We start from the raw sequence: 13,187 nt of genomic DNA, 5'->3' as shown, positions 1-13,187 counted from the left end.
TTGGTGAAGTCCACCAACGAGTGCAGGGATGCACTTATAAGGACTTCATGAATTGTAAACCTGCCTTCTTTGATGGTACCGGGGGAATTCTGGCATTGTCCCAATGGTTCGAAAGAACCGAAGCTGTGTTCGAGATGTGCTCTTGTCCCGAAGAGAGCAAAATCAAGTTTGCTACTGCTACCCTCACTAACAGAGCTTTGTCATGGTGGAATGGCCATGTCAACGCACTCTCCTTGGTCACAGCCAATGCCATGGGCTGGGACACCCTAAAAGATCTTATGAGAAGAGAGTACTGCCCTAGGGGCGAAGTTCAGAAGCTTGAGGAAGAACTCTGGAATCTCAAGATGAAGGGGACCGACATAACGGCTTATACGGCCAGGTTTTGCGACTTGGCGGCTATGTGTCCCAACATGATCCCCTCTGAAAGCAAGAAGATTGAACGTTACATCTGGGGTTTAGTGCCCCCGTATCGGGGAAATGTTCTGGCCTCACGCCCTACCACTTTCGACAGCGCCAAGGAATTGGCCCAGAGTCTGATCAACCACGAAATCTCCTCCACTCCAGCAACAACAACCACAACAACCACTGCGCCATCAGGAACATCTGATAGAAAGAGGAAACGATGGGATAAGAAGAAAGGCAAGAAAACTCAAACCGCCCCCAAGGATCAGCAAATTGTGGCGGTTCATGCTGCCACTATCCCAGCCGCACCAGCTGCTCCAGTCCCACCGAAGGCTTACAGTGGAAACTTGCCTAAGTGTCCCAAGTGCCCTTTTCACCACAACGGTCCTTGCCGTGAATTGCAGTGTTCCAACTGCGGACGAAAGGGCCATACTGTCCGATTTTGCAAGGCCCCTCCCAAACCTATCACACAGGTTCCTGGTACGGGAGTGACCCCGACGTGTTATGGCTGCGGTGAAGCGGGCCATTTTAAGAAGAACTGTCCGAAGGCTGCAAATGCTGGGGGAACTGGAAGGTTACTAGCTATCGGTCACAATGAAGCAGTAGCTGATCCCACGGTGGTCAAGGATACGTTTCTTCTCAACAACTCTTATGCCTGTGTCTTATTCGATAGTGGTGCAGAAAGGAGCTTCATAAATCAAAACTTTAAACACTTACTCAAACAAACCCCTCAACCACTAAAAGAAACATTCGTCGTAGAAATGGCTAATGGGAAGACAGAAAGCTCTAATGAAATCTATATAGGTTGTACTCTCACGTTAGATGATCACCCCTTTTTAATCGATCTTATACCAGTCTCAATCAAAAATTTTGATGTCATTGTTGGTATGGATTGGCTAAGCCTTCACTACGCCGACATCCTATGCTCCGAGAAAGCCATTCGCCTGAACTTTCCGAATCGAGAGACCCTAGTGATATACGGAGATAAGCCAAGTACAAACCTTCGTATCATCTCTAGTGTTCAGGCTCAGAAATACTTGCGCAAGGAATATCGCGCCTTTCTTGCTCACGTCGTCGACACTAACCAGAAATCGAAAAATCCAAAAGACATTCCTGTAGTATGCGATTTTCCTGACGTCTTTCCGGAGGATCTTCCAGGCCTACCTCCCAAACGACAGGTTGAATTCAGAATCGACCTAATCCCAAGAGCTACCCCCGTAGCTAAGTCGCCCTACCGCCTAGCGCCCGCCGAAATGCAAGAACTATCCGGTTAACTCAACGAACTGCTCAGCAAGGGCTTTATAAGACCAAGCTTCTCACCTTGGGGAGCTCCGGTCTTATTCGTGAAGAAAAAGGATGGGTCATTTCGGATGTGCATCGATTATAGGGAACTCAATAAACTCACGATCAAAAATCGCTATCCTCTCCCTCGTATCGACGACCTATTCGACCAGCTCCAAGGAGCAAGTTACTTCTCCAAGATTGATCTTAGATCGGGGTATCATCAGTTACGGGTGTTAGAGGAAGATGTTCCGAAGACAACTTTCCGAACCCGTTACGGGCATTTTGAGTTCGTAGTGATGCCCTTTGGACTGACTAACGCCCCCGCGGTATTCATGGACTTGATGAATAGGGTATGTCGTCCATATCTAGATCAGTTCGTCATCGTCTTTATTGACGACATACTTGTCTACTCTCGAAGCGAGGAAGAGCACAGAAATCATTTACGATTAGTCCTGGAAACCCTGCGATCCGAGAAGTTGTATGAAAAGTTCTCTAAGTGCGAGTTTTGGATCCGGAGAGTTGAATTCTTAGGGCACGTGGTCAGTGAAGATGGAATCCACGTGGATCCCTCCAAAATCAAAGCTATTGAGAACTGGTCAGCACCAAAGACACCTACGGAAATTTGTCAATTTCTAGGCCTCGCTGGCTACTACCGTCGGTTCATCCAAAATTTCTCTCGGATTGCGAAACCTCTCACCATGCTAACACAGAAGAGTGTATCATTCGACTGGGAAGAGAAACAGGAGAAGGCTTTTCAGACCTTGAAGCGAGCCCTATGCACCGCACCAGTATTATCCCTTCCCGAAGGGACAGAAGATTTCGTCGTATACTGTGATGCATCCAATCAGGGGCTCGGTTGTGTCTTGATGCAACGAGGCAAGGTTATCGCCTATGCCTCGAGACAGCTAAAGAACCATGAAGTGAACTACACTACTCACGACCTCGAGTTAGGAGCGGTCGTCTTTGCATTAAAAATCTGGAGACACTACTTGTATGGGACGAAGAGCGTGGTGTACACTAATCATAAAAGCCTCCAACATATACTGAACCAAAAAGAACTCAACATGAGACAGCGTCGATGGGTCGAATTACTTAACGATTACGACTGTGAAATTAGATATCATCCGGGGAAAGCCAACGTAGTAGCGGACGCCCTGAGCATAAAGGAATATTCCGGACGAAGAACCAAGTCATTGACAATGACTATACATTCACATCTAACGACGCAGATCAAAGAGGCTCAGCTGGAAGCTTTAAAGCCTGGAAACGTGACGGGAGAATCCCTGCGCGGAATGGATAAAAATCTGGAGGTTAAGGGTGACGGAGCCTATTACTTTATGGACCGAATCTGGACTCCACGCCATGGAGGTTTCAGAGATTTGGTTATGAGGGAAGCACACAACACTCGTTACTCCGTCCACCCGGGTTCAGATAAGATGTATCTGGATCTCAAAAAGCTATACTGGTGGCCGAACATGAAAGCGGAGATCGCTACCTTTGTAAGTAAGTGCCTTACTTGCGCGAAGGTCAAAGTAGAATGCCAAAAGCCATCAGGACTCCTCCAACAACCAGAAATACTAGAATGGAAGTGGGAGCGAATCACAATGGACTTCATCACCAAGCTGCCCAAGACAGCAGGTGGATTAGATACCATTTGGGTCATCGTTGACAGGTTGACCAAGTCTGCCCACTTCCTACCCATCAAAGAGACGGATAAGATGGAAAAGCTCACTAGGACGTATATAAAAGAAATAGTGCGATTGCATGGCGTCCCTATATCTATTATATCAGACAGAGATAGTAGATTCACCTCTAGATTTTGGCAATCATTACAAAAGGCACTAGGGACGAGGCTGGATATGAGTACAGCCTACCATCCGCAGACTGACGGGCAAAGTGAGAGGACGATCCAAACCTTAGAAGACATGCTGTGAGCTTGTGTGATTGACTTCGGGAAATCGTGGGATACACACTTACCTCTTGTGGAGTTTTCCTACAACAATAGTTATCATACAAGCATCAAGGCAGCTCCATTTGAAGCCCTCTACGGCCGGAAGTGCAGATCCCCGTTGTGTTGGGCCGAGGTGGGAGACACTCAGTTAGCTAAAGGACGAGTTCCTGACAGCGCCCTCACTGGTCCAGAAATCATTCGAGAGACGACCGAGAAGATTGTACAAATACGTGAATGACTAAAAGCCGCTAGGGATTGACAGAAAAGCTACGCCGACAAACGAAGAAAACCCTTGGAATTCCAGGTGGGAGACCGAGTCCTTCTGAAGGTCTCGCCCTGGAAAGGCACGATACGCTTCGGGAAGCGTGGAAAGTTAAACCCAAGGTACATAGGGCCTTTTGAGATTCTTGCTAGAATCGGCCCTGTAGCTTACAAACTAAACTTACCCCGCGAGCTATGTAACATACATCCTACCTTTCACGTCTCAAACTTGAAGAAATGTCTGTCTGACGAGACTCTCGTGATCCCCCTCGACAAGATCGAGATCAATGAGAGCCTCAACTTCATGGAAGAACCTGCGGAGGTGTTGGATCGTGAAGTAAAGAGGACGAAACAAAGCCGCATCCCAATTGTGAAGGTTCGGTGGAACGCCAAGCGAGGACCGAAATTCACTTGGGATCGCGAGGATCAAATGAAACTCAAATATCCTCATCTCTTTGCTTAGTAGTATGGTAGTAACGTATCTGTCTGTATTCTAAATTTCAGGACGAAATTTCCCTAACGGGGGGGTGATGTGACAACCCCAAATCTATTTCCGTTACAAATCCCATTTTCACTAACGGAATGTGTCACTATACGTTATTTTATGTAATATTTGGAATCGTCAATATCCGGATATCTAAATTTATGCATGGCTTAATACTATCATAAGAAATATAACTCGTATGTGTTAACCCCGTTTAACCTAATAGAGTTGTTTTACCTTTTCAACCACTTCACCCGGGTAAAAAGTTTTAACCCAGTTAACTTTAAACATCGGGTAGTCGTGTATCGAGTGCGATACCCGAGACATATGCAATAGGTGTGCACATCATTTGAACACTCATTTACCACACACCCACTCTCTCTCTCTACTTTCTCTCTAGACTCGAAATCGGCCCCGATTCCGCTAATTTCCGACTTCCAAACGTAAGTACTCATCCTCTATCTTATTCTAGTGATGCTTCATTGAATTTGGGGGCCAAAATCATAGGAATCAAGAACCAAAGAGGAGTTTACGGCCTAAGAAGCTCCTTAGGCCGTAAACCCCCAAAACCATGCCAAAGACCAAGTTTTTCCTTCTTGTAAGTTAGTATACTAATTAAGGCTTATAACTAGAAGAGTTTGGACATTAAAACACAAGAAATTGGTGCTTAAAAAGGAGTTTACGGCCCAAGCTTGTGCTTAGGCCGTAAACACCTCAAACACCCCATAAATCTATGTTTAAAGCCCCAAAAACTCTTCTAGGGTGTTTAGTAATTTGGACTTGACATCAAGGAAGGCCTAAAAGCATCAAACATCATCATTTGAACACAAAAAGAGGAGTTTACGGCCAAGGCTAAGCTTGGGCCGTAAACACCCAAACTTTTGTGTCAAACAAGCCCCTAAACTACCCTAATGCATGAAAGGAATTTATCTAAGGCCTTTGGAAGTGTGTTGTACCATTAAACATCTCATTTTGATACCAAATGAAGAGTTTATGCCAAGGATGTTCTTGGGTCGTAAACTCCCCAAAAATTCATGCCAAATTGTTCCAAACTCACTATAGGACCTTCTAGGATTTATCTAAGGCATATGAGACCATGTTGTACAAGTAAAACCTACATCTTGAAGGATCTATAGGAGTTTACGGCCCAAGAGCAAGTCTTGGCCGTAAACTCCCTAAAAATGTCACAAATTATGATGTTAATCCTTCCCTTTTGGTCCAAAACACACACCACTAAATTAAGGAAGTGAGATAAGGCCCTAAACACATATTTTGGAGTGTCACAAGAGTTTACGGCCAAGCCTAGGGGGCTTACGGCCGTAAACTCTCAATGGGTGGCTTTTAGTCCATAAACTCTAAGAGAGTGAACTCATGGACCCTTCCGTAAATCATCCATGGCCTTGTACCACTCCCGGGAACCCTTTCTAGGCCTTAAAACCCCGAAAACAGTGCTAGAATGTCCAAATACTATAATGAAAAGTATAAGATGATTAACTTCTTGAAAAATACACATTTCATATGACATTAGGGTCCTAAAAGGTGCTCAAGTGGTTATTTGGTACCAAACGCTCAGTCGACACTTTTACCCGATTTACCCGATTCGCCCGATTTCCGCGATTTCAGGTGAGTTCATACCCCTTTAATGAACCTTTCAAATGTTTTAAATGTTTAGGGGGGAGATACAAGTCAATTACAAATGTTTATGTAAAGTTTTATAGAACGATTTCCGCGTTACAAGGGTTAATCACATGTGATTCACTACCCTTAGTGCAAATCACATGTGATTTACCCCTATGCCTTATAAAGGGGTTTTACCCTTTTCAAACTATTTTTAAACAGTGAGTCAGATTTTAAATGTTCTCTTGGAAAAATACTTTTATTTAATCAATTTACTTATAAAATGTAACCACTCTGATATATTTATATAAGTAAGACTTGGAGGACTTAGGACCGATATCTCGCCTTATTTCCTGTTCTTGTTTGATTGTGGGCTTAGGGTAGTGGTTATCCGTCCGACTGTCATTGATTTCTTAGTTATACAATCTGTATATCAGTATGGAATACAAATGTTACTGCTTTCACTCAACGATAAAGTCACTAACGTGCTAAGAACCATTCCACTAAGATAACCATAATAGGTATGGTTACGGTTCCTGCAGCTACTACTCACTAAAGTCATTACTATTTACACTATAATACTCACTATTACTAGACAATACACAAGTCAGAGAATACACTATGATCAATACTAACAGATTACTACACTATAACAATAGATAAAACACTAAACAAACAATAATACACTAACCCGCTACGAGATACTCTATTCGCTATTCACTACGCCCGGAGTTTTCCAGCAGGGAGACGACTCTACATGTATAGATCTATACGGGGCAGACGCTATTACATCCTGACTGTTAATCTCAGTCCGCGCCGTACAGACCCAGGGATGCCACTACTTCACTATATTGTGCATGACTGGGAAGGTCATGGGATTCTCTATTATCCTCACTACTAGTAAACAAGGAATACACTATAACTACTCTAAAATACTACACTACATGTTATACTATATCCCGAAGTAAATAAGTATCTATCACTAAAGGAAGCGTGCACTTCTATCATTGATTTCAGGCTTAACTTATTCTATCACATGTGCTATTTGGAGATTTGCTAATATACTTTACTATAAACGGTTTCAAAGAAATGAAGAAATGTATACTTCTCACAGATTGTCACTTAGAATGTATTTCTGGAAAAATATGGGATTTTTCTAAGTTTCTACTACTTATGAATATAAATGATACACCCTTTTTGCACTAATACTTTGTATACAAAAACTCACACTAAAATCTTATGAACTCACCAGCTTTATGCTGACAATCGTTTTCAAAATAACTTGTATCTTCAGGTCAAAGATAGACAGGTACAGACGCGGCATTTTTGGAGAAGGTGGAGCACACAAGACCCATCTCTTATTTTTGATTACTTTTGGGTGATTGTTAAACATTACAAAACACACTTGTAATTAAATTCACAATGTAATGTTATGGTTGTATGTTTCTTGTTTCTACTATTATGCAATTGTGGTGATACTGTTCACTACGTCATCCACCCCGAAACGTATTCCGCCGTTATTGGTTTTGGGGTGTGACAGATTGGTATCAGAGCATTGTTTATAGTGAATCAAGTATATCAACCTATAAAAGATATACGAACTATAAACACTTCGGGACTAAAACACTCTGACCCAGAATATATACTGTTAAGTATCTAAAAGATCTAACTAAGTATATATATACTCACATCACTATAAAACACAGGAATCCGTATTATCCTAGAACAAAACGAAAGTATTCAGATTGTTGGGCAGCGCAATGGGGTTTAGAGACATATAGTCACATTCAGGATGATGTAGCCTGATCAACTACGTTTTCCTGGGAGTGACTAGCATGTGCCTAAGTTTGGTTGTGATGTTGCAACAAGTCTAAAACTTACCAACAATACCACAATAACGCTACCATAAGAATACTATAGGAGTATTCTGTCTCTCTAGATTATACGTATGTGTTAACAAAAACGGTCGTTACTAGTAGGACAATAGTTGCTAAGTGGATACACCACGATTACATGTGATTAGGACGCTATAGACTCAGAATCTGCAACCTTTGCTTCATTCCCTGTTCTTGTTTGATTGGGGGTCTGGAGTTAGGGTGGTTTATTCGAAGGACTATCTTGCTTCGGTTACATGTAATCGGTATGCACTATGCAAGTATTGGGTCAACTAGTAATGATTCATCCTATAAGTATCTTAGAATAGTACGTCTATTAATCTTCTTTTCCCCCTTTTCTCGCGTAGATAGCATGGCTGGCTTCCACCTACCCGGTGATCCGTACTTTCCGAACCAGGGCAATGGAGGGTGGCTCGAAGAGGAGTCAGACGACGATCACCCTATTCCTTTGGATGATCATCATGCTGAAGGCTTCTCGGATAGCTCGAGCTCCGAGCCGGAAGTCAACAACCAACCTCCTGATGCCCCGAACCTTAACCCCCGACCGGCATTTCAGGGCCCCACTCCTATGTGGGCAATATCCTTGCGTCGATGGAGCGAGGAGCAGGGTCAGCCTTTACCTTACAATGGAGACCGAAGTTTCTACAACATAAGCGAAGGAGGATTAGCAGATCGGGTTCTGCCCATCATGATCCGAAGAATTGCCAGGAATGTTGAGCAAAGTCAAGCTGCCATTGGTCGAGTTGTCGAAGTGGATGCCAACTCAAACCTCAACACTGTTCGCATCCGCCAACTTGAAGAAGCCATGGACAGGACAAGGAGGACCAACGAGGCTCTGCAGCATCAGCTGGCTGCATCCCGAGCTGAAGTTAGGGAACTACGAGCACACCAAAGGACTCATGATCGACACCTTCAAGAAGTTATGCGTCAACTAGAGGATCTGAGGGTTCGCCCGACAAGCAACCGTCGCCAGTAGAAGACATCTAGTTACCTCACTCTTTTGTTTAAAGGACTAGCCTTTTATCTCTATGTTTCGTAGGTCTCTTGTCTGTAAACATTCCTAGTTTAAAAGTACTCTAGTGAACCTCTAAACTGCCAACATTTCCTCTATGGTATGATGTAAGACCTACTGTTAGGTCAATTTTCATGAACTTGTGTTGCATCATTAATACCAGTATATTGGCAGTTGATCTCTCTATTGCTATAGCTCTTACCCTGATCTTGGATTATGTTGATTTAATCCATGAAACACTCTATTCATATTCGCAATAGGCTCTTACTATTGTTATCATTTCTATGATCTTCCAGTGAAGGATGCCTCCACGAAAGCGTCCCAACAGAGGCGGACCTGAAACTCAAACCCCTCCTCCACCACCTCCTCCTCCTCAGTTCGATCCGGTGTTGTTCCAAACGGCTGTGACTGCGGCTGTAACAGCAGCCATGGCCCAAATGAACTCGGGCGATGCGAGTGGTGGAAATTCTAGATTTGGTGAAGTCCACCAACGAGTGCAGGGATGCACTTATAAGGACTTCATGAATTGTAAACCTGCCTTCTTTGATGGTACCGGGGGAATTCGGCGAGTCATCGGGTTGACTCGGCGAGTAGGGTCAGTCAGGGGTTGACTTTGACCTTGTCTTTGACCAAGGGTTGACCAGTGGTTTCAAGGGACATTGTGGTAATTGTTGATTATTGTTTTGGGTTCAGTGTATTGGTGGTTGTCCAGTGGTGGAGATCGTATCAGTGATCGGATCAGCTTGGGTTATCTGTTTAGTCGGCAGTTTCGAGGTGAGTTATCCTCACTATATCAACAGGGTCTAAGGCACCAAGGCCGGCCCTTATCGGATTGAGATCCGGGTAGTTGTTGTTATGTTGTTGCTATGTTATGTTTGCATCCCAAGAGCTAGGATGGTATATAGAGACCTGTCTGAGATCGGTACCGTGAGAGATAGGGAGATGCTATGCTAGTGACCTGTTAGGTCGGTATCCTAGTTAGGATGATGATATGCTATGTGATCTGTTTGATCTGCTTGTTGACTGTGAATTGCTATATGATTGTATGTATATGTGCACATGGTTGTTTGGACTGGAGTTGGGTTGAGGCGGGTCCTGCTGCGTGCTGTAGGCCTAGATACCCAGGGCGGACCGGTTGTCTCGAAGGCCCAGCGAGCGGTCCGGATAGGCTGTAGGCCCCGAAAGGGCGGACCAGACGTGCCGAAAGCTCGGAAAGTGGACCAGATAGACTGAAGGCCCGGTGCGGGCGGACCAGTCATACTGTAGACTCAGAGAGTGGACCAGGTGGATTGAAGGCCCGGGAGCGGGCGGACCAATCACACTGTAGACTCGATGTATGTGGATAGAGTCAGAGGGTGGACCAGGTGGACTGTACGCCGGTGCGGCGGACCAGTCACACAGTAGACCCGAAGTGCATGGTTGTTCTGTGATCGGATATGTTATGGCATGTTATGCGTGTATGGTATTTGTGGTTGGTATTTTGGGGATATCTCACTAAGCTTTCGGGCTTACAGTTGTGGTTTCATGTTTTTCAGGTTCTTCAGGAGACTGTGGCAAGGCGAAGGCGTGATCGTACCGCTCCTCATGATTTTGTAGTATTGTGATTCTGGGAACACGTTAAATGTTTTGTATTGAAAACCTTTTTGTAAACATTTAATGGAACTGAGATGTTTTTGAAAAATTTAAAATTGGTTGTGTTTTTCGGTCGTTACAAGTTGGTATCAGAGCCTTGGTTTGAGTGAATTGGAGGAACATTCGTGTGACTCCAGTCTCAAATCGAGGAGAGTTTTCAAAAGAGTATTTAAAATGGTTTTCAAAATGAGTAAGGGAGGACGCGGAGGTACGATCAGTCGGAGCCAGTAAGTAACCCCAAAATACCATGCATGTTATTTGTTTTTGAGCTTTGATAGAACAGCATGCTAGTGATAGGCTAGGGATCTTTAGGATTGCATGATATGTTGCCTGATTTGTGATGCCTGTAGCCTAGGGTTCCTTATGGGATATTTTCAGTGTTCCTCTAGTGGTGAGGGTTGAGCGTTGTTATGCATATTTCTCTAGGGCGTTGTGGTAGTACTTCATACGAATATGGGTAGGTGTGGAAGGTAGTATGGGCCCGTACTACTAAAAGCACATGACCCATACGCGTATCAGGGAAACCATGATCTCTAGGGTTGGGTTGAGAGAGTTGGATCCCAGGTTGTGGGAAGAGTCTGAGATTTTGTGTGGTGTTTTTCAGTATGGAGATTCCGAGGCATGATGAGAGTGGATCTGGATCAGGATCGGGAGCTGGAGAGAGAGTTCCAGGCGGATCGGTGCCGCCCAAGGTTATCGGTCATATGAGCACGAGCGAGTTGGATGCGAGGATTCGTGAGATCCTGTGTGATGAGATTACTGAGTTGTTCCGGGCTGAGTTGCCAGAGTTGTTTGGGTCGATTAGGACCGCCATGGTTGAGTATTTTGATGAGCGCTATGCGGCTCTCGCTGAGACGGCTGCTGCGGCGGCTACAGCGGCTGTAGCAGCGGCAGGTGGAGGAGTTAGTCGGGGTTTTCAGTATCGGGACTTCAATAATACGAAGCCTCCCACATTCGATGGAGTTCAGGACCCGATTGTTGCTATGAGGTGGTTATCAGACGTGGAAGGGTGTTTCTTCACGTGTTCATGCCCTGCTGATCAGAGGGTGAGGTGTGCTCTGAACCTGTTGAGGCTCGGGGCGAAGGATTGGTGGAGATTGACCACGGGGTCATATTTGGATGCGCAGAGGGCTGCGGTTTCGTGGGATCAGTTCAAAGAAATGTTCAGCACTCGTTATGTTCCGCAAGTTGAGAGGGAGAGATTGGCTCAGGAGTTCCTTGAGCTGAACCAGGGTTCGGAGTCGGTGACTGAGATCACCAGGATGTTCACTGAGAGGGCGATGTTTTGCCTAGAGTTCGCTTCGGAGCAGGCTCAGATGTCTCGATATCTGAGCATGCTCAAGAGGGACATCAGGCAGTTTGTGTCTGCTCAGAGGTGCGGGACATTGTTGGAGTTGCAGGAGGCCGCTAGGCAGCGTGAGTTAGAGATTGAGTTGCAGTTACGTGAGCTGAGGCAGGCTCCGGTGCAGTCGCAGCCGGCGCCGAAACGGTCCAAGACCGTTGATGTTAGAGTGGGGGATCTGAGCAGCCACACTTGTGGGAAGTGTGGGAGGGGTAACACCGGGGTTTGTAGGTCCGGTGGTGCATGCCGCAAGTGCGGAAAGGAGGGGCACTATGCGAGGGATTCTTGGCAATCAGCGCCAGTTCGGGATTTGAGGATTTGCTATCATTGTCATCAGGTTGGGCATTTAAGGGTCAACTGTCCATAGCTTGCTGTAGGACCGGTGCAGGCTCCAGCACCGGCCACTTTGAGGATCACAGGTGGAGGTCAGGGTGGAGCAAAGGCCCCAAGGGCTCAGGGTCGTGCTTTTCAGCTTGTAGCAGAGGAGGTCAGGGCAGTGTCGGATGCAGCTGCGGGTATGTTTTTTTTTTCTTGATATCTTGCTATCTTGTGATTATTGTGGTGTAATGTTTATGAGCTGGTATTTTGTTTGGTTTTCGATGTGGTATTCGTCATTTTGCGGGTTGTGGTTTTGGTTATGGGCTATTGTTTTGGGAATTCCGTTGGTTATCATTCATGAGGGTTATTAGTGGAAACCTGGCATTGGGTTGCAGGCCGGGTAGCATCTGCTTTCTGAGGAGTGGTTAGATGCAGATTGAGTTTCTTTCGAGCAGGTTGATCAGGGTTGATGTGAGATCTCGTTGAGGTTGTTTATGCTTGTGAGAAGCAGTCCGCGTGTAAGCGTTTACTTTGTGCAAGAGTTGTTCTGGGAGGTCGGTAACGGCGACCGGTGGTTGATAATTAGTGCCCAAGTGGGGGAGAATTGGAGAATTCTCCGGGAGATCGATGAGTAATTGAAAGTGCTTAACTGTTGAGATTCAGCAAGTGTTCTGTCAGCCCAGAGTATAGGCTGATAGGAGTAAGTGTCGGACATGCGGGGCGGGATTCAGACCTAGGGCATTTGATTGTGGAGGGCCTGGGAGCAGGACGGGATCGAGTACGTATGATGGAGTTAGAGTTCGGAACCCTTAGAGGGCTAGAACGGTATGCATGGGAGGATTCCAGGGGGGGGGGGGGGGAATAGCCCGGAATGTTGAATGCTAGTTGAGCGGTCCGGATAGACTGAAGGCCGGTAGGCGTACCAGTCAGGCCGAAGGCTCGGAGAACGTTCCAGCCAAACTGAAGGCACTGAGAGCGGTCCAGATCGG

This window comes from Lactuca sativa, chromosome 9 (genome assembly GCF_002870075.4).
Source record: "Lactuca sativa cultivar Salinas chromosome 9, Lsat_Salinas_v11, whole genome shotgun sequence".
Classification (NCBI taxonomy): domain Eukaryota; kingdom Viridiplantae; phylum Streptophyta; class Magnoliopsida; order Asterales; family Asteraceae; genus Lactuca; species Lactuca sativa.
Note: the sequence above shows the minus strand (reverse complement) of the source record.